At 33.4% G+C, this 20262-nt stretch overlaps 1 protein-coding gene across 1 annotated transcript in view; it reads left to right on the forward strand.

Annotated features, from left to right (window-relative positions):
- Positions 1-20262, forward strand: part of LOC126760257 (uncharacterized) — a 460595-nt gene that overhangs the window by 246949 nt on the left and 193384 nt on the right. The window lies entirely within an intron of this gene.

Consider the following 20262-nt stretch of genomic DNA (forward strand, 5'->3'; position numbering starts at 1 on the left):
TGTTAAAATGTCTTGCCTTTAAATATAATATGGTTAAGAAATTTTATTTTTAGAATCTCTTTCAATCATGTTTAGTTTTAGTTTTAATTTTTATGTGTAAAATTTAAGTCCAATTTTTTAAATTTATTTTTTGTACTAAAGTGTTCAAACATTTATTTGTACCTTTTTTTAAGTTTTCCAAATTTGTTCCTTTTTCACAAAAATAAAAGTTTTAAAGTGTGTGCCATCAAGTACTATGCAATATTATTTTTAAACATTTAATAATTTTTTTTTTGTAAAATTAAAAGTATATTACAAAAATGAAGTTGAGTTTAATTGAAACGAAAGGAAAGATTTAACATTGTTGACCATTATCCAGCAGTTGGATCGCAAGTACGTTATAATGGTTCTTCAAACGCGAGAGATAGGTTAGGCTAGGTTGTCATGTTGACAATTGGACAGCTTATAGCGATTGCGGCTTGCGTTCTATTCTATTGCCGCTCTGCTGTCGGAGTGAATGCTCACATTTCTGAAAGAGGCTCCACTTCGTAGTAGTACGCTTTAAGTGCTATTTTTGGTGTACCGGAGATATGCCGATTAAGTTTTAATTAGCTGAGTTTCCAGAGATCTAAGTATTGCTATATATTTGAGTAGTTTGTTTTTGAAACTGAGACGGCATCTTAATCTGAGGAGCCAATGTAGCTGCGCAAACCTTAACGTGGGTTCGCTTACGTATCATTCTGCCTTGCATCATCCAACTCAGATCCGACTCACGACATCTTTCCTAGAAAGTCCGATTATGGAAGTATGACTTTAGCAGCCGGTAGTAAGGCAAGACCTTATGTAACAGGTTTAGGTGCGAGAACTTCTCAAATACTTGACGGACGTCAAGAAAAACTGCAGAACAGTATTATTGCTTAAGAAAGATATTTGAAATTGAAAATTTTTTGCTAAATAACTAAAAATTTTGTTTTCAGAAGAAATATTTAAAATATTTTTCAAAATTTTTTATTAATATGCCTTTTGCAAGAATTAAAAATGAAAGTTGTATTTTTTAGTTTTTTTAAATAATTTTGAGAAAATAAATTTTTTTAACATTTTTGATTGAGAAAAATATTTGTATTTTTTTTAATATTTTTAAAAATATTGCTAAAAGTAATAATTTTTTATTCTGTAAATAAAATTTGTATTTTATATTTAAATAATTTATGAAAAATTTTTAGTTGAGAAAAATATTTTGATTCGAAATTTTTACAGAAAAAATATTAAAAAAAGTTGTAATTTTTTTATTTCTAAATAAAATTTGTATTTTATATTCAAATAAATTTTGGAACATATTTGATTAAGAAAAATATTTTTATTTTAAATTTTTCCGAAAAATATTTTTAAAAAAATTTGCAAAAAGCAATATTTTCTTGCATAAAAATTAAAAATAAAATTTTTGTTTTTTTATTAAAAAAATTTTTGACTGAAAAATATTTTCAGATATGAAAATTTTTTTAGAAAAATATTTTTTAAAAATTTTGCAAAAAGTAAGAATTTTTTTGTTTGCATTCTTTTTACAAAAATAAAAATTAAAAATAAAATTTGTGGTTTTTATTAAAATATTTTTTTTAAAATTCTTGATTGAGAAAAATATTTTCATGTATAAATTTTTTTGTTTGCATTCTTTTTACAAAAATTTAAAAATTATTTTGCTCATTACTGTGCGCGTATCTATGAAATTTGTAAACTAATTGGCAGCTCTGTCATTCACACTGTCATGATATAAGTAGCGATGTACCGTTGCTCAAATATTGCAATATTTTTCATTTAACAGTTCGTTCTACGCCGAAACCAAATTGAGAAAAAAATATAAAAAATTTAATTAAAGAAAATGCCTTTGCACTATCATGAAATTTTGTTCCTCAGTATAATAATGGTAGTGGTGTTTATGTACCTGTTGTCCAGCTGGTTGGTAGGCAGAGTGGTAAAATATCCGAATCCCGGTGGGCAACATGTAGGCGGTGGCGGTGGTATGGATAGGTACGGCGGCGGTAGACCGTGGTTTGGTTAGGCTTAGAAGGGCGCCTAAATTTCAGAAATACCGTTCAAGTTATATAAAAGATCTAACGCTATATGTACATACAAACATATTCAGTTCGAAAACAAATATTTCTCCACTTTTTAATTTCTATTTAGTTATAAATCCAAAAAAATTGTAATTTTAATTTTATTAAATGTGCGTTTATTCCTTGTACTATTTGTAATTATTCCAAATTACTTTAAATTATTTTGTAACAATTTGTATTTATGTCCTGTTTAGTGTCAGTATGTAAGACTTTTTGCTCATTTGTTTTTTGAAATTATTGAGATTAGTTTTTTATTTATCTAAAATTAAAAATAAATTTTTTTTATACTTTTTTGTTTCGAAAAGCAAAATGCTTACCAAAATTAATGTTCAAAAACTAAATGCAAATTGAAGAGTAAGAAAAAAATAAAACAAGCAAAGCTCAAAAGCTAACAGAAAAGCAAAACTAAATTTTTTCAGTCGTTCTTCCTTTTCGCTGTTTGGTGCCAATTGAAGATTCCAAGCGAAGCTAGGTCCTTTTCTACCTGGTCTTTCTAACGGATTAGGGATCTTGCTCTTCCTCTACTGCGCCCGGCGGGTACTGCGTCTAATACTCTCAGAGCTGGAGTGTTTTCATCTATTGGGACGTCGTGACCTAGCCGTTGTCTCTTAATCCGCTGAACTAAGTCAATGTCGTCGTATTTTTCGTACAGCTTATCGTTCCATTTGCGGTATTCGCCGTTGCCAAAGCGCTAAGGACCATACATCTTCCGCAGAACCTTTCTCTCGAAACCTCTTAATGCCGATTCATAAGATGTTGTCATTCTCCATTCTTTTGCACCATACAACAGAATGGGGATGATGGGTGAATTTTTGAAGTAGAATTTGGTCTTTGTTTATCGAGAATGGACTTTACTTCTCAATTGCCTACCCGGTAGGAAGTAGCACCTGTTGGCAAGTGTTATTCAAGGCTGACGTTGTTATTGCTGTTAATGCGGGTTCCAAGATAGACGAAGTTATCTATGACTTCCGCTGTAAGCATCTTGGTCCCCACGGTACGATATACTGGAGGAGGTATCTATAATGAGGCCGCAGAGTCTGTTATAATTCGCGTCAAGCGCTGGCTTCCTAAAGAATTTCTACTTCTCTTGAACCTGGGTCCTGAACTCCATCTGGTATCGCAAAGGACCAAAACAGGTTTATGCGTAGCTTTTTGGCTTACTAGTTTAACCTAACCTTACCTATCAACGACTTCGAAGTTATGACTGTCAACAGTGTCGTGGGAGCCAAGCCGCGAATGTGACGGCTCTTTGTTTGATGGCAGGAGATGTTTCGTCTTGCCCTTGAGCTCTGCGGTTCGGAGAAGTATTTTCTGATACTGACGGAGCTTTTGGTATTGTTCAACGTCTAAAGGGTTCAACTTGGTTCTTCGAGCAAATCCCGAATGGTTTATAATCAAATATGGTATCTTATTAAGCTATATTATAGGTCGTAGACTCGATTAGTGTTATAACTATGTTTTACTTCCCGTTAGCGAAAATTATATTAGAATCATCCTTAAAGGATGAGGCCATATTTATTATAATGGGTTGATGTGGAAAACGTCAATCGGAGGATCGCAATTCATAATATGAATGGATATGAGGCATTCGACTTGTTAGAATATCGAAAATCGTTATATGTAGTTTATGGTAGTACGCGTAATTCGTTAAGCGATTACAAATATTTTTGAAAGGACGGCTCATTGGGCCAGCCATAATTGAAATGGTTTCTTTAGGGAAAGAATTGGAGCCTTCGCTTTTATGGGCCTCCATCATCTTGTAGCTAACGTTAAGACCGAATTTTTTGGCTAACCACTGTACATTGTTTAAGAGCTGTCAAAAGTACTAGCTTTGTTTTGAGTATAGAATGTGAAACCACAACTAACTTAACTGCTAAATATCTGCCTTCTCTTACAACAATTTAATGATGACAGTTTAAGCGCGGGAATACGCAACATTTAGTGGAAGTGTGCGGTAAACTGTTGCAACAATCTAAACAGAAATAAAACCAATACTAAAAGCGTTGTCAAGGCATTAAAAATGAGCGATGACTTTTTCCATGACTTAATTAGAGACCCTTGGTTTTACGTGGTCACTGGACTGTATGTGTCGATAGCTGTTTTCTGTGTTTGGTTTATAAAGGGCTACAAGCGACGTATGGCCCTATGGCGAGCACGCAGGGAACGGCAACGAAATCTCCGTAATAGAAACCGTAGGCAACACCAAGTCGGAGTGGAATGGTACGAAGACCCAATGTTTGAACTTGCCGCAACACCAGAGCAGGCGGCACCTAAAAAACCAAAAAAGAAATCAAAGCGTAAGAACGGTCCCGAGGAAAGAGTGCATACCGCTGGTATACGCGCCACGAACCCGCAGATAGCGACATCTGAACAGTTATAGCGCCACAATTCAATTAACTTAGTACTTATTTTAGGACTTTTCGACACACAATATTGTAACCTCACGAATCAATTAGTCTAATAATTCTTCTACAGCTCTTCGACATAAAATACCAAATACTAAATATCTAGATAAGTAAGTGATAAATGTTAAGCATATTGTGGAGACTTTTCTCATGGTGACTGGGTCCATTAATCATTTGAATATACACCTTTCTCGCGCAAGCCTCAATAACTTTGGTCATAAGATCCAATCATTCAGAGTTCGGGTAGCTGCATTTCTCGAAGGCATCTTTCGGTTTCTACTCTTTTATTGTTTTCGAACCACCCAGTATCGATAGCTTCAGCTGATAAAAGCGGATTATTATTTTATATTATGCCGTTAGTTAGTAAGAGAGTATGTAACGATCATCTCTCCAAAGCTGTGAAAAACAGCCAAGCTCACTGCCTTGAGATTATTTAAGTGAAGTGGCTACATAGAGCACACAAATAATTAAGACGAAGTGCAGTGGCGACATAGTGGAAGAATTCTCTGAAAACTAAAATATTTTATCAACCAACTTATACAAAGCTTTAATCATAAATTATGTTTAACCCTGCATTTGATGAAAGAATGCCTTTTCAATTTCCAAAACCATCTGAAGAGGCAAAGGAATATTTGAAGGCACATGCGTATATGTTTCTGTATGTGATGCTTGCCGTGTTCCTTTGCACGATCCTTACGCTGTGCTACCTATGCATTAGACTAGAAATAGACAAAAGATCAGCTCAACGGGATCTCGAACGCAGAAGGCCAGAGGAGAGGTGCCAAGTCGATTGGGATCAAGAAAGTGCACAATTAGGGTTTAGTTATGAGCAGAGAGCTTTAAGACATGAGCAGGAAGAGTTAGAACTGCAAAGACAATTCCGGGAAAGAAATGAGCGAAGGCAAAGAGATAGAAAACAACAAGAATCCTTAGCTGAAACGAATTTATAAGCAAGTGTGCGGACTTAAGGAAGAGAATCTTACGACAATTGAGGCAAATTAGGAAATTAGTCATGTTTATATGTTCTACTCAGATTTTGGTATACATTTTACTTTTATTATTTATTTTAATTTATAAATTATAAAATAGTAATTTGTTTAACTTTTGTTAATTAATTGACGATAAGCTTCAGCGATAAATTCTGTAAAATTACATACAAATTATACTCAAATTAATTAGAAACTCGTTTATAAGCAAAAAGTTTTTAATCTATATTAATTTATAAATTAATTTACTTAAAAAATAAATGAGAAAATATAAAATTATATAATTCGCATTCCTTAATCATTCATACATATAATAAATCCACAGAAGTGATAATTCTAATATTTTTAATAAATAAGGTTGCCTTAGGTTTCGAACAATCGACTTTCGCAGAGAGGAATTATGGCTTTTCGTATGCCGTTCGACTTTCGGTCGTCCTTCTATCCCTTCTTTCCTGATAAAATAAAGGGAAAGCTATTAATCTTTCATGTTATAAGTATCCTTTCTTTCTGCTACACACTCACCTCTTCTTCTTGCTCGTTTCATGCGTTCTCTTACGATCTGCTTTAAAAATAATAAGGCAATGAGGATCCTACCTCACTATGCTTCCAATATTCAAAATTCAGCCGATATAATAATAAAAAAATGCCTCGAAACTGAAAATTCTTCATTTGATACCGCTACACTTGCCACGATGTTTGTAACAACCAAAGGGAGCCTCAAAAACCCTTTAAAGACCGTCATGTCATCTGTCCGTCCGTTCATCCGTCTACATTTATACGAACTAGTTCACAGAACTTCAGAGTGGGTTAGGTTGGAAGGACCTTGTGACTACTGTTGGTCGGATCTAGCAAACCACAGGAAGGCAACGGAGCTCCAAACCGTTCGCATTCTGCATGTATTGAGACTGAAGTAGCTATCCTAGAAAGCTCATCTTCCGCACAGTTTCCTGCAATACCGCTGTGCTCAGGTACCCAAAACGGTCTAATCCTAAAATAACTTTATGCTAGAGATATGGAGTCTAGACACCTCTTCACTAATCTTGCGTGCACAGTCAGCGAATTTAAGGCAAATATCGCTACCCTACTATCGGTTTGGATAGTCACCACTCTGAAGGAGGCTATGCGCTGGAGCAGTAGAGCTGCTGCTACTTTTTGTCGGCTACCTCCGCTTTGAAGACAATGCAGTTGTCAGGAAGCTTAAAATTGGAGATGGAAAGTTCCCGACAATGGACTCCTCCACCAATCCTGCCCACAAGCTTTGATCTATCCGTAAGAAAGCTTATTGCTCCTCTCGTCCAGCGAGTCCTTCTCTGCCATGCCTGCCTCGAATGTGAGCAGAAAAACGACACCCAGGGCTAAGTTCGGCGGCCTAGTAATCCAAGCATCATGCAGAATACGAGGAAGTTATCAAAGTGTCCAGATTCTTTGAGTATGAGGACAGTTTTAGTGGCCCCACACATTGCGGCTATGTCCAGCGGTGCTATGTGCAGCATGGCGTTTAGTGCCATAGTTGGTATGATTCGTATAGAATTATATGCTTAACTTTGATTTCATAGGTCCAAAGAAGTACCTTTAGTTAGAGACCCCACCTTTTGCCAATGGCTCTCCTGCACTAATACAGGATAAGCGAAGCTTTCCTTTCTCTTTCCTCTATGTTTGGCTACCGCGAGAATTTCCTGTTCAGAAAAAGCCCTATATATTTAACGCTATCACCAAACCGAAGACGCATTCCCTCCATTAGTGGCAGATGCGTCTCCAAGATTTTGTATTTACTAGTGAATAAAACCAGTTCGGTCTTACTAGGATTTACGGAGAGACCACTTATCAATGCTAAGGTACCCCTGAGTTAACTCATACAAGGTATTTAAAAGTTTTTGTTCTACCATGAGAGCTTCCTCGTCCGTATTCAATAAAAAATATGAAAGACTGATGGGTCAAAAATCCTTGGCGGACTCATGCGATCTCTTACCGGCTTTCAGAATGAACGCAGTCCTAACCTGTCTCTAAGCCCCACGAATATATTCCAGTCAAATGCAGTTCGCATAGATGGGAACCAGTCAACTGCACGAGAGCGTGCCCGTTCTTTACAGTTGCGCTGATATGGCGCTGTCCATCCTAGAGACTTTGAAGATTCATGACGGTATTACTCTTGGTATTCCTTATTTCGGACATATAGATTGTGAGCCCTGCCATATACAGCGCCCAGTCGTTAGTTGCCACACTTTTGCGGCCCGTGTTAAAGAGTTGTCTACACGAAACTCGGCTTTCAACCAGAGGGTTTCCCTCTGCCGATGGTGAAGTAGTTAGACTGGAGCTCTCTAGCGAATCTTTAGAAGCAGTGCTGAAGACTTCGATGCACTTCTCCACCGCATCAGGAGAGAGTACAGAATTCTCTTCTATTGCCCTTGAAAGAGCCAGTCCGACCTTCCCGCAATACACGTCCAGTTTTCTTGAAATACCTTAAGGAAGTGTCTAATTTTCAACCACCTTAATAACATTGGTCATAATATCCAGTCATTTAGAGTTCTGGTAGCTGTATTCCTTTTTTAATTGTTTTCTAACCACCCATCGTTAGCTCATGCTTCAGCTGATTAAAGTGTATTATTATTATGTATTATTCCGTTAGTTAGTAATAGAGTCTGTAAGAATCAGCTCTTTAAAGCTGTGAACCACAGCCAAGCTCACTGCCTTGAGATTATTTAAGTAAAGTGGTAACATAGAGCAGGCAAATAATTTAATTGAAGTGCAGTAGCGACATTGAGGAAAATAATATCTGAAAAATAAAAGATTTTATCAACCACCAAATGCACAACTTCAACTATAAATTATGGTAGGTAGGAGTGCAGCCCTATCGGGCTCAATTAGCACTTTATGTGCCATTTTGATACACTATAAATTATAGTATTTAATCACCATCTACTTCAGACATTCTTTATTTTTGAACTTCATGTAACTAAAGAGCAAAAAGAATTTTTAGAATCAAAAGCTCCTTACATCTTGACGGTGCTGTCTGCTGTGCTCTTTACCATAGTCTTTGTACTGGTCTACGGATGGATCAGATATAAATTAAACGAAAGAGCAGCTCGAAGGGAGCTCGAACGCAGAAGGCTAGAGAACGGAATCGATTGGGAACCAGAAAGTGCACATTTCGAGTTTAGTCAAGACCGGATAATTTTAAGACGGCAGCCGCGCGAATTAAAAGGGCAAAGAGGACAAAGACTGCTCCGGGAAAGAAATGAGTATAGGCAAAGAGAAAGACAACAACAGGCATCCTCAGCCGATACTGCCTTATGAGCAAATTTGCGCGCGTATGGAAGAGAGGCTTACGATAGTTGAGGGAGAGGTTAAGTGCGATATTATTAATGTTAATACGTTCTACTCTTACTTTTATTATTTATATTAGTTTATAAATTATAAAACTGTAATTTGCTTAAGTTTTGTTAATTAATTGACGATGAGTTTAAGCGATAAATTCTGTAAAATATTATAAAAATTATACTTAAGTTTATAAGAAAACAATTTTTAATCTATATTAATTTATAAATTAATAAATTAACTTTAAAAATAGATGAGAACATATAAATTCATAAGCATTTCTAGGTTTTGAACAATAGACATTGACAGAGAGGAATTATGGTTTTTCGCGCGGTTTTCCCTCTCTGCTTCTCTCTACCCCTTTTACTATTCGTCTTTCATGCTATAAACAGCGTTGCCACTTGCGAAAATCTTTGGTTACCAAATTTGTTGCAAATTTTTTTTTCATCAAAAGCGTTGGTAATTGCCTTCAGGTGCATTACTGAAGTGTGTTCTTAAGTTCAGGAAATCTTGGAACACTGCCTCGTAGATACTACTCGTGGTGACTTTTTCGCAGCTTACTTTCGGAAGGGGATGATCCGCTGGAGAAGAGCTTTTTCATCGAATGGTTGAAGCTAGGAGAGAAGGTTGGAAGGAAGGTTTTCTGTAAGAAAGTAAGAGAGTTTGTGACAAGCAGCTCTCCAAAGCTGTGAACCACAGCCAAGCTCACTGTCTTGCGATTATTTAAGTAAGGTGGCAACACAGAGAAGGCGAATAATTGAAACGAAGTGTAGTAGCGACATTGTGGAAGAATCCTCTGAAAATAATTTATTTTGTCAACGACCATATACAAAGCTATAATTATAAATTATGTATAAAGGACGAATTTTTCAGTTCAGTCATAATGAATTTGCAATATCTGATGAGAAAAATGAAGATATGAAAACCCAAATGTATATTGCTCTGTTCGTGTTGTTTGCCGTGTTCACTGGCTTCATTATTGGAGTGGTCTATCTATGCATTACACTATATACAGTCGAAAGAACAGGCGAAGTGTACATAGAACGTAGAAACGCACGAAGAAGGGAGGAGAACCGAAGACGTTTGCAACGAGATGTGCAAGAAAGACCTGAATTAGATTATAGATATGGTTGGCAACTAAATGTGCAAGAAAGAGCAGAATTAGAATATAGATTAGAGCAATTAGCTTTAAGACACGAGCAGGAAAGAATAGAACTGTCACGACGGTTCTGTGAAAGGACTGAGCGAGGAAGAAGATATAGGCAAAGAGAGCTACTGGACTCCTTTGCTTAAACTGCTTTATATAAAGGTTCGTTCTTAGTTACTGTTAATAAGTGCTACTCAGATTATGGTACAAACTTTATATTTACATTTTACTTTTATTATTTATTTTAATTTATAAATTATGAAATAGTAATTTGTTTAAGTTTTGTTACTTAATTGACGACAAGATTCAGCGATAAATTCTGTAAAATTACATACAAATTATACTCAAGCTAATTAGAAACTCGTTTATAAGCAAGAAATTTTTAATCTATATTAATTTATAAATTAATTAATTTACTTAAAAAATAAATGAGAAAATATGAAATTATATAATTCGCATTCCTTAATCATTCATACATAAAATAATTCCACAGAAGTGATGCTTCCAATATTTTTACTAAACAAGTTTGCCTTAGGTTTTGGACAATCTGGACTATCGACACAGAAAGAAATTATGGCTTTTCGTGCTCTTTTCATTTTTAATTTTTCGGTTTTCACTCTCTGCTTCTCTCTACTCTTTTTTCTGTTAAGAGTAAGAGGAAGCTCTTCGTCTTTCTTGTTAAAGGTATCCCTTTTTTCTGGTACACTCTCACCTCTCCTCGCCTGCTTTTTTTCATGCGCTCTCTTACGATCTGCTTTAAAAATAATAAAGCACCGCTTTCTACTATATACATATGTTATAAAATATACCAAATGTGAAAATATTTGGTTCGATACTGCTACTCCATAGTATTTTTATACCTCGAGCAGGGTATGTACATTAAGATTGCCACGATGTTTGTACCACCCAAAAAGAGGCCCGTTAAATTCCGTCATGTTCGCCTGTAAATATACGGGCTGGTCCCTCATTTTTGAGATATCGATATGAAACTTTGGACCCGCCCATTTCTCTCCACGTATTTGTCAGAACCGCCGATGTCGGATCGCCGTATAATCAAGTGCTTGTACCTGTATGAAAAGCTTTTCGTTTGACAAGGTATCTTTATCATTTTCGGTGTGGACTATTGTCCAGATCAACGATGTAATCTTCGTAGAAATTGTTCAGATCGAGTCACCATTGCATATAGTATAGCTGGCATACAAACTTATCGATAAACATTCTTGTAAGGATTTTTTTTGCATTTGTGAAAGATATTATAGCTTCGATGCAACGGAAGCTAACATGTTTTCTTATTTTAAACCAATGACAGCTCTTATAAAACGCTATAAAATTATAGCACACAAAAAATATTATGACAAAAATTGGAAAAATTTTAACATAGAATCACTATTTATGCCACAGCTACATAGAAATTACTGCATAAATAGGTCTACTATAAAAATTATAGCAAACATAAAACTATTTTAAAATAAATAATTGCCGAATTTTTCAGCAGAAAGAAGTACAATTATATATGACGTAGATAGTGCATATAAACTTGCTATAAAATTATAGGAAAGCTGTAAAAACTATAAAATTAAAGGAAATTTTTAAAAACTTGCTATAAAACTTCAAAAAAATTTAAAAAATGTGCAAAAATAAGTCAAACATTTGGTTACGTCCCTATGCATACCTGTGTTACGAAGAAAGCGAAGTAAAGGAAATTGCAAAAACTATTACTGTTGCTTTTGACGTCTTTCTCAAGAACTGCAACAAACTAAAGCCAAACTGGTGACCACTAAAAGAAGCGTAAATAAATATATTTGCTTGCTATTGCAATATTCAGAAACAGTTTAACGAATAGAAGCGCCAAGCAAAATAAGCTTGAGAATCCGCTGAAAAAATGTTATCACTAATTCTAGTGTTCTATCCTTATGTAATGCTGACGCTTGGTATAGCCATGGTATTGAATTGCTTCCGTGTGAGGCTATTTGTAACAGAGCAGGATGTAGAGAAAGGACCATTGCAGGATAATAACGATGATAGCAGCTCAGATCAGAGCGACGAATCGACCTATATACGCAGGCGGCCACATACCATTCACTACAGTGATTTATCCTCTAGTGATTATTCCGATGACAGTCGTGGAGAAGTGTTTTATTTGTAATTGAATGAAAAACTGTTGATTTAAATCTCAATTACATTCATTTTTATATTATTTTTAATAAATTTTGTATATTTTAATTCTTTATATTTATCTATAAACTATAAAAGTTTTTTGTCTTCAATTCTTATTGCCTTAAAGCTGAGATATTATAATTAACTCTCCATCAGCTCTTTACTGGATGGAGTCCGGTGTAGAAGTTCACGCAAGTGAGTAAAGTTCTCTGACCGTCATGCACTTGGGAGTAGCCAGAAACGATTTTTATATTTTACATATGGCTCAAGCAGCTCACGACTTCCGGTATTAAACCAAGTATCCTCTGGGTGGCCTAGAACAAGGTGAGAAGGTGAACCATCCTTCCTCAGGGTCGTGCGCTTTGTTTGTGACCCGCCACGTAAAAAAGTCTCCACTGTCTCACCTTACCGAAATCCGATGATGCAAATCTCGGTTCCAGTTCAGATGAATTCTCTCTCGAAAGAAAGTTCGAAAACTTGGTTTTTAAAACCGGACAGTATTAAACACGATTCAATTTTCTAATAACAAAAATTACTAATAACAACATTTTTTCAAGACATTTGTAGGTATACATACATACATGTCTATAATTAAAAAAAAATATTCGTAAGCTTTTAAATACCAATAAGTTGTAATTTTGAAAATCAAAAATTTTGAATTCAAAGCAAAAAAATAGCATATCTATTATTTTCCGACGAATTTCGACTATTAAACTAAAATTATATCTAAATATTGACCTTAGCGACATCTGTCGGACTTTTTTTACATGAATTTCGTTCGAAAGCATTCATCTGTAATATTTTCCGAAATCGAACTCTCCAAAACTATTTTTCGGATTTCTACTCAAACAAAAGACAAAAAACACATTATTTGACTCCAGGATCAGTTCTTATGAATACTGCCGGATCTGGTCTGGGATGATACTTGGAATATGGCTAAGTTAATCTTTGCCATTTCAATTATCACAATGAGCTAACTCGTTCATTACTTTGAGGTTATGTCGCCACTGGCCAAATCTATGAATCAATATATTTTGCGGTGTTAGGTGGTAACCTTTTTCGGAGCCAAATTCGCAATATATAGATAGAGAGAATTAACTTGACACTTCGGCGCGAAAAAGCATACCAAAACAATACAAAAGCGTTAAATAAACTGTACAATAATAACAACAAGAAAAGCGTAGAGAGGGCGCAGGCTTAAATTTGAACTCGAAAGAAAAAAATAATAATAATAAAAGGCAGCAAAAATGGAAATGTTGATCGAATTGATTATTTTAATAGTGTTGGTTATCATCGTCCTTATCATTATCTGCTTCATTTTCATGGTTATACGTAGGTCGTCGGGTGAACAAAATTTGGTGCATCCGGATGCAATCGAGATGCAACCGTTTCGGCAGATTCCGAATCCGGAACTACAGCGGCACGGCTTAGCGCTGTTGGTGGTGAGCGTAAACGAGGTGGTCAGTCGTGCCCACCCGCAGATGAATGTGCGGCTGGGCGGACCAGTGGAGGAGCTGGAGTTTGGCGAAGCCGCTGCGGTCTAAACGCGGATGCGGATAAATAGTAGTTGTTGTTCTAAGTTATAAACTGTCTGCTTTTATATTTTATATTTATTTATAAAGTATAACAATGCACTAGAGTATATAATTGCGATTTTACGACGACATGCAAGTGCCTGAGCCGAAATCTTTGACGCAGCTTTAGCAGAACTTTTTCAGAGCTTTATGAAATTGGCGCTTTTATAATTTGTATAGAAATTTATAAATTACTTAAAAGTGCTTAATTAATTTCTTGAAATATAATAATTTATAAAATTTTTTTTTGACGCAGCTTTAGCCAAGTTTAAGATAGCTTTAAGAAATTCGTGCTTTTATAGTTTTTTTGTTTGTATATTTATGAATTAGTTAAAAGTGCTTTTATAAACAATGTATTTTTTTTAATGCAACTTAAAAATATTAATTAAATTGTTTTTAATTTTTCTGAAATTTCAAGCCACGAAATTATATTAATTTTTTTTTATTTCTTAAAATTTCTTAATTAATCAAGTAATTTTTTTGTCAGTATTAAATAATTTTATATTATTTTTGTAATTAATTTTTTTTTTTTATTTTTAGAATTTAATAATTTGCATAAAAATGATTTTTCTATTTTTGTTTTAGTAAATAAAAAATTGTTTAATGTTCTTTCCCAATTTATAAATTGATTTATTTTTTAAATCTATTAGTTTCTCAAATTGTTTTTAGATTTTGTTATTTATTTTTAGTTAATATACAAATTTTTAAGCGGTTTTTCTCAAATAATTAAATAATTTTTTCGGAAATTTTTAAGTTTTGAAACGTCTTTTAATTTTCTTCAGTGCTTTAGAAACTAAATATTAGTTAAAATGATTTCTTAATTAATTAATAGTTTTTGTTAGGAATTATTAATTCTTCTAATTTGTTTAGTTTTGTTTATTTTTTTAGCAAATAAACAAATTTTTATATGATTTTCGCAATTAATTAATTTTTTTTTATGATAATTATTAATTTTTTCGAGTTTTCTTAAATTTTTTTGATGAGAAATTTTTAAAATTGCAAACTTTTTTTAAATATAATTATTTTAAATAAATAAAAAAAATAAATCAAAAAATAGATAAGTTATCATATAAAAATGGTAAAATAATTGTAATAAGAAATTAATTAAAAAATTGTTTGAAATTTTCCTTAAATTATGATTTTTATTTTAAATAAATGTGTTTTTGTTTATTAAAATTTTGCACCTTTTCTAGTTTGCTTTTCATTTTCTTAATTTTTATCTTTTAGTAATTAAAAATTTTTGAAGAGTAATTTAAAAAAATAACTTGGCATAAAAATGGTAAAAAACTTAAATAAAGTTGTAAAATTAATGAAAAAAAATTTGTAGTGATATTTCCTAATTAAGTAATTAATTTTTTTAGAACTAACTAATTTTTGTAATCTTCTTAAATTTTTTCAAAGGGAATTCTTTAAATTTTTTAGTAAACTATAATTTTTAGTAAACTATAATAAAATGTAATTACTTTAAATTATTTTATATACTACTTACAAGAAATCATGAAAAATTAATTACAAAATAGTTTAAATGATATTCCTTAATTAATTAACTTGTTTTCGTAATTTAGTAATTTTTCTAATTTCTTAAAGCAATTTTTTTAGTGAGAAATTTTTAAATTTTTTTAGCACACTTTTTTTGAGATACAATTAATTTAAATAATTTAAAGGTTTTTTTTTTATTCGAGTTATGTTTTTTAATTGTTTGCGCACTAATTTCTTTTATATTCACGCCACTTCAAATTAACTAATTTTTAACTTGTAAAAACTTCAAGTTGGCAACTCTCCGGCAACAAAGTAACTACGAAAGACACAAAAAATAACATGTTTCAATTAATTGGAGACGAAAAAAGCCATAACAATCGGTAAATATTTATTTAATAAAAGTCTATCAGCAAAAATGAAATAGAAAAACTTAAATATTAAAAAAAAGAAAACTTCAAAACTCAAAGCTACCTTTTCTCGCCAGCTTTAGCATCTTCTTTTTGGCGCTATTTTTTATGCTGACTGTGCTCTTCATCCACTGTTACCTCACAGTTCGTACCTACCAGCGCAGAAGGAGAGGCGCCCTCGCCCTGTATAGGGGCAGACCAATACGACCACTGTGAACCTTCGCCTGAGCTTTCTTTTTGATATTTTGACCTAACTCGTTTTTGACTTTTTGAAAATCATGAAGTGGTTTCAAGGCTTTTTTGAGAAAATCAGAAAAAACAACCAATTTCGCTTGAAATGCTTTCTCTATTATCTTTTTTTCTTTTATCATATTTTAAGCAAGGTTCTCTTTTTTGACAATCTTAAAATATTTAAAAACAAGTAACCTAAATTTACAATTTTTTATTTAATTTTTCTTTTACAGAAATTAAATTTAAAAATTTTAATTTTATAAGCATTGACGACTTGTCTTGTTTATATTTTTATTATTGAAAATCATAAAATAAGACGATAATTGAAAAAAAATTATTAAATTAATTAAGATAAATTAGGTTAAAATTTATAAATTAATTTTTTCTTTGAAATTGAATTTAAAAATTTTAATTTTATACTCATTGACGACTCGTCTTATTAATACTTGATTTTTAGTATTAAGAATATAAATAAGACAATAATTATAAAAAATTTAATTAATTAAAATAAATTAAATTAAAGCTTATATTCATTAATTTTTGACGACTTGGCTTTTTTATATTTTTATCATTGAAAATTATAAAATAAGACAACAATTATAAAAAAAATTAATTAAAATTAATTAAGTTAAATTTTATATACATACATGCATTTTTAACTTCAATAATCATTGATGACTTGGCTTTTTTTATATTTTTATCAAAAAAATCATAAAACAGACAATAATTTGAAAAAAATTAAATTAATTTATCCTAATGGAGTTAAAATGTATAAATTACTTTTTTTTACAGAATTTATATGTAAAAGTGTAAATTTTATAAGCATTGACAACTGTATTCCTTACATTTTTATTATTGAAAATCCTAAAATAAAACAATAATTATAAACAAAAAAATTAAAAGTTTCAAATTAGTTAAGTTAAATTTTATAAGTTAATTTTTCATAGAAATTAAATTTAAAAGTGTAAATTTTTTAATCATTTCGTGACATTAATTATAAAAAAAATAAATTAATTAAGATAATTTAAGATAAAATTTATGAATTAATTTTCTGAATTAGATTAGATCACAAAATTAAATGTTTAAATTATTTCCATTTGAGAAATCTGACCTGAAGAAAATGATTTTATATAAAAAATTAATAAAAATGTTCTAATTAAGTTTTTTTTTAAGATATTAAACTAATTTTTTTATATAGTTAATTTTAATTTCTTTTTCATTAGTTTTTGAAATAATAGTAATTTAAAGATGAAATATTATTATAAAAATATTTTTAAAAAATTTTAGATAAGCTTTAAATTAAATCAAATTTTGGTATAGAGTAAATTATCAATTCATTTTTTCTTTATCTCTTTCAAATGTTGGTCGCGGCTACGTCTCAGGTTGTCCATCCGTTGAGTCCAATTCTCGATGACTCGTTCGAACATTTCGACGGGTGACTGTCGAATTAGAGACGTGATGTTTTCTTCCAAGACCTGAATCTATGCGGGATTGTCCGCTTAGACTTTAGACATCACATATCGACACCATCTTGCTGGCCAATTGACCGGCTCAAAACGAGTAATTATCTGCTCACAGAAGTGTTCTCTCAATAAATCCATTGATTTATACGAAGTGGCGCCGTATTGCTAAAACCAAATGTCGTCGAGATTACGAGCTTCAATTTCAGGCATTAAATATCGGTCGGTTATCATGGCCTGATACCGATCGCCACTGACGGTTACGTTCCCATCGGCATCCTGCTTCAAAAAATATGGACCGATGATTTCACCGGCCCACAAACCACACCAAATAGCCGTTTTTTCTGGATGGGTTTGCAGCTCTTGAATCTCTTCAGGTTGCTCTTCCCGCCAAATGCGGCAATTTTGCTTGTTTGCATACCAATTGAGCCAAAAATGGACCTCATCACTGAACAAAATTTGGCTCGCAAACGTCGGCTCTTCTTGGAACTTTTCAAGAACCCATAGAGCGAAGCGTTGCCGCTTCCTTCAGTACTTGAACAAGCTGTATTTTTTATGAGTTCAATTTAAGATCTCGACGTAAAACGGGCCAAGTCTTCCACACGTCAGTGCCATAGAACGAGAGATACATATATCTGCAATAACCTATCGACCAATGAATTTTGGCCATGACAGTGTATACGTAATATAGCAGCCTTTCCAAAAATGCTTATAACACCGTTTTTGCTGCAACCGGTCACCCTTTGTGACCTAACTTTATGCTTCTCACACTTAATTTGCCTCCTGTTTTTTTGTGTTCTTCGTGACTTCCTCGTCGCGGCAATATGGCCAGAAAATTAATCAGCAAATGGATTCCGCTGCTGAGCGCGCGCGCGCAGCAATATTCATTATGTAAAAGCGACGCTTGCAATTACGATTATTATTACGCTGTTGCAGGCAACGCGCTGCGCCAGAAGTTGCAACAACTGTACTATCTTTGGTGGCAACAAAAAAACAACAATTTCAAGAATAATGGCGGTGCCAAAAGTGTTGCATAACTGTAAATGTGTTTTTATCTATTAGCCAAAGTGTGAAGCGCAAGCGGAGCAGTTTAAGAATTTAGCGCAAAGTGTGGAAAAAAGTGTGTAAGAAATATTTGCGTGGAAGTGAGTAAAAACAGTGAGCTTCTGTCGAGAGTAAAGATAGAAAATATTTGAATTTGAATAGTTTTGGGATTCTAAAGTCCGATATGAGAGTCGAAAATAGATTTCTCAACGCAAAAAGAACGGATTCTATGAAAGTCCCCTCATTATGGGTTCTTATGCATTCTTGATATTCAAAGCTTCACTTATAGGGATATTATGGTCTAGAAAATAATTAAAAGAAAAATGGAAAAAATTTAAAATACCCAAAATTTTTGTAATTCATAGTTTGACTACTCAAAAATATCTCCCTAAAAGGAGTTTTAAAAATTCAAATTTTTACCGAAGTTATAGCCGTTTAAGTGTCATGGCAAGAGGGCCTCTTTAGCAGACGACCACAACAATAGGTGACTGCAGTCTTAGGTTATATAGAGTTGATTCTCTCAAAAACTACTTAGCGGCTAACTTGCAGTTAGTAGTCATATATGAGACCAGATATTACCCAGCTTTCGACTTCCCTCAAACACCACATTGTCGATATCCTCATTTTCTTACGTACGTGCAACACTGTGACCAGAAGACACAAGAAAAAATCAAAATATAAAAGAAAAACAACTATGTACAACAATGCATACTTGGCAGCTCTGCGACACCGAGACATCTCATTGTTGATGAGCTGACAGCGATAGGCCCCAACAAGCTTTCATGACGAGCGTCGCGTCACTCGCCACCAACGACACCGTCGCACGTACGCACTAACAATGCCTTAACGGGCATTTAAATATGAGCAAAACGTTCGAAAAGAATTGAAACAGACAAAAAAATGTTTCAAAGTGTTTCGGATGCGTAGATAATGAAAACGAAAAATATTTATGCGTCAGCCGAGCGATTTGTAGGCATTTATTTTGAAGCTACTGTAAGGTGGCTACCGAAAATGTCGCGAGTAGACGATTAAAAATGATAATGACAATTTATCAGACGAAATGAAATAATAATATGAAAATATTAAATGCTCACATGAAGAAAATTTAAGAAAGTAACGAGCTAACATGCCTTAAATTGAGAGAGAGTGAGAGAGGGAGTGGCAATGTTACAGGAGAGCTACCCAGCCAAATGTCATTGTTTTCGGAATACTTTTGGTATCTGGAAGCCCGATATCGGAGTTGAAAAAAGACTAAAAAGGAACATATTGAACAATGAGAATACATTAAAGTAATTTAGCAGCAGTCATGCCTCCTATAGAGAGAAAGCGAGAGAGAGAGAGCGAGAGAGAGAGAGAGCGAGAGAGAGAGAGAGAGCTGGGAAATAGTGTTACGGCTGAGCTGCCAAGACTCATTTCATAATTTTGTGAAAAGTTTCAGGATTCGATAGTCCGATAGCAAAGTTAAATATAGACCTCTGGTCGAAAAAAACGAGCTCCACGGAAAACCCCTTACAAAAGTTTTCTTTACTTGTTTTATACACACCTAATCTTCAAAGCTGCACTTAAGGGGAATTATTTCAACTGCAGTCGGTAGGGTCTTCGAAATTCTGCTGCACTTTGTAGATAATGAGTAGTTTTATAGTAAATTTGGTGATTTTAGGGACCTGAGCTCTGTATATGTCTTATACTTCTGACCCCGCCTCTTCTTTTTTGGTTTCTTTCTGCGTTCAAGCAGCACACAAATTTTGTAGAGTTGGTATAGTTCCAAACGGCTTTGTGGATTGTTCGTTGCCGCGACAGCAACAACAACTTTGGGGGTTGTGTTCTGGAAGGCTTGCTGGTTGGTGCTAATATGAGCCCAAAAATTGCCACTTCAGAAGAATTTCCAGCCAAAATTTGGGGCTTTTAGCACTACGAACCTTAAAAAAGAAAGTAGAACAAATTAAATTTACCGAAACTGCGCACAT

The sequence above is a fragment of the Bactrocera neohumeralis genome, chromosome 5 (assembly GCF_024586455.1).
Source record: "Bactrocera neohumeralis isolate Rockhampton chromosome 5, APGP_CSIRO_Bneo_wtdbg2-racon-allhic-juicebox.fasta_v2, whole genome shotgun sequence".
NCBI classification, from domain to species: domain Eukaryota; kingdom Metazoa; phylum Arthropoda; class Insecta; order Diptera; family Tephritidae; genus Bactrocera; species Bactrocera neohumeralis.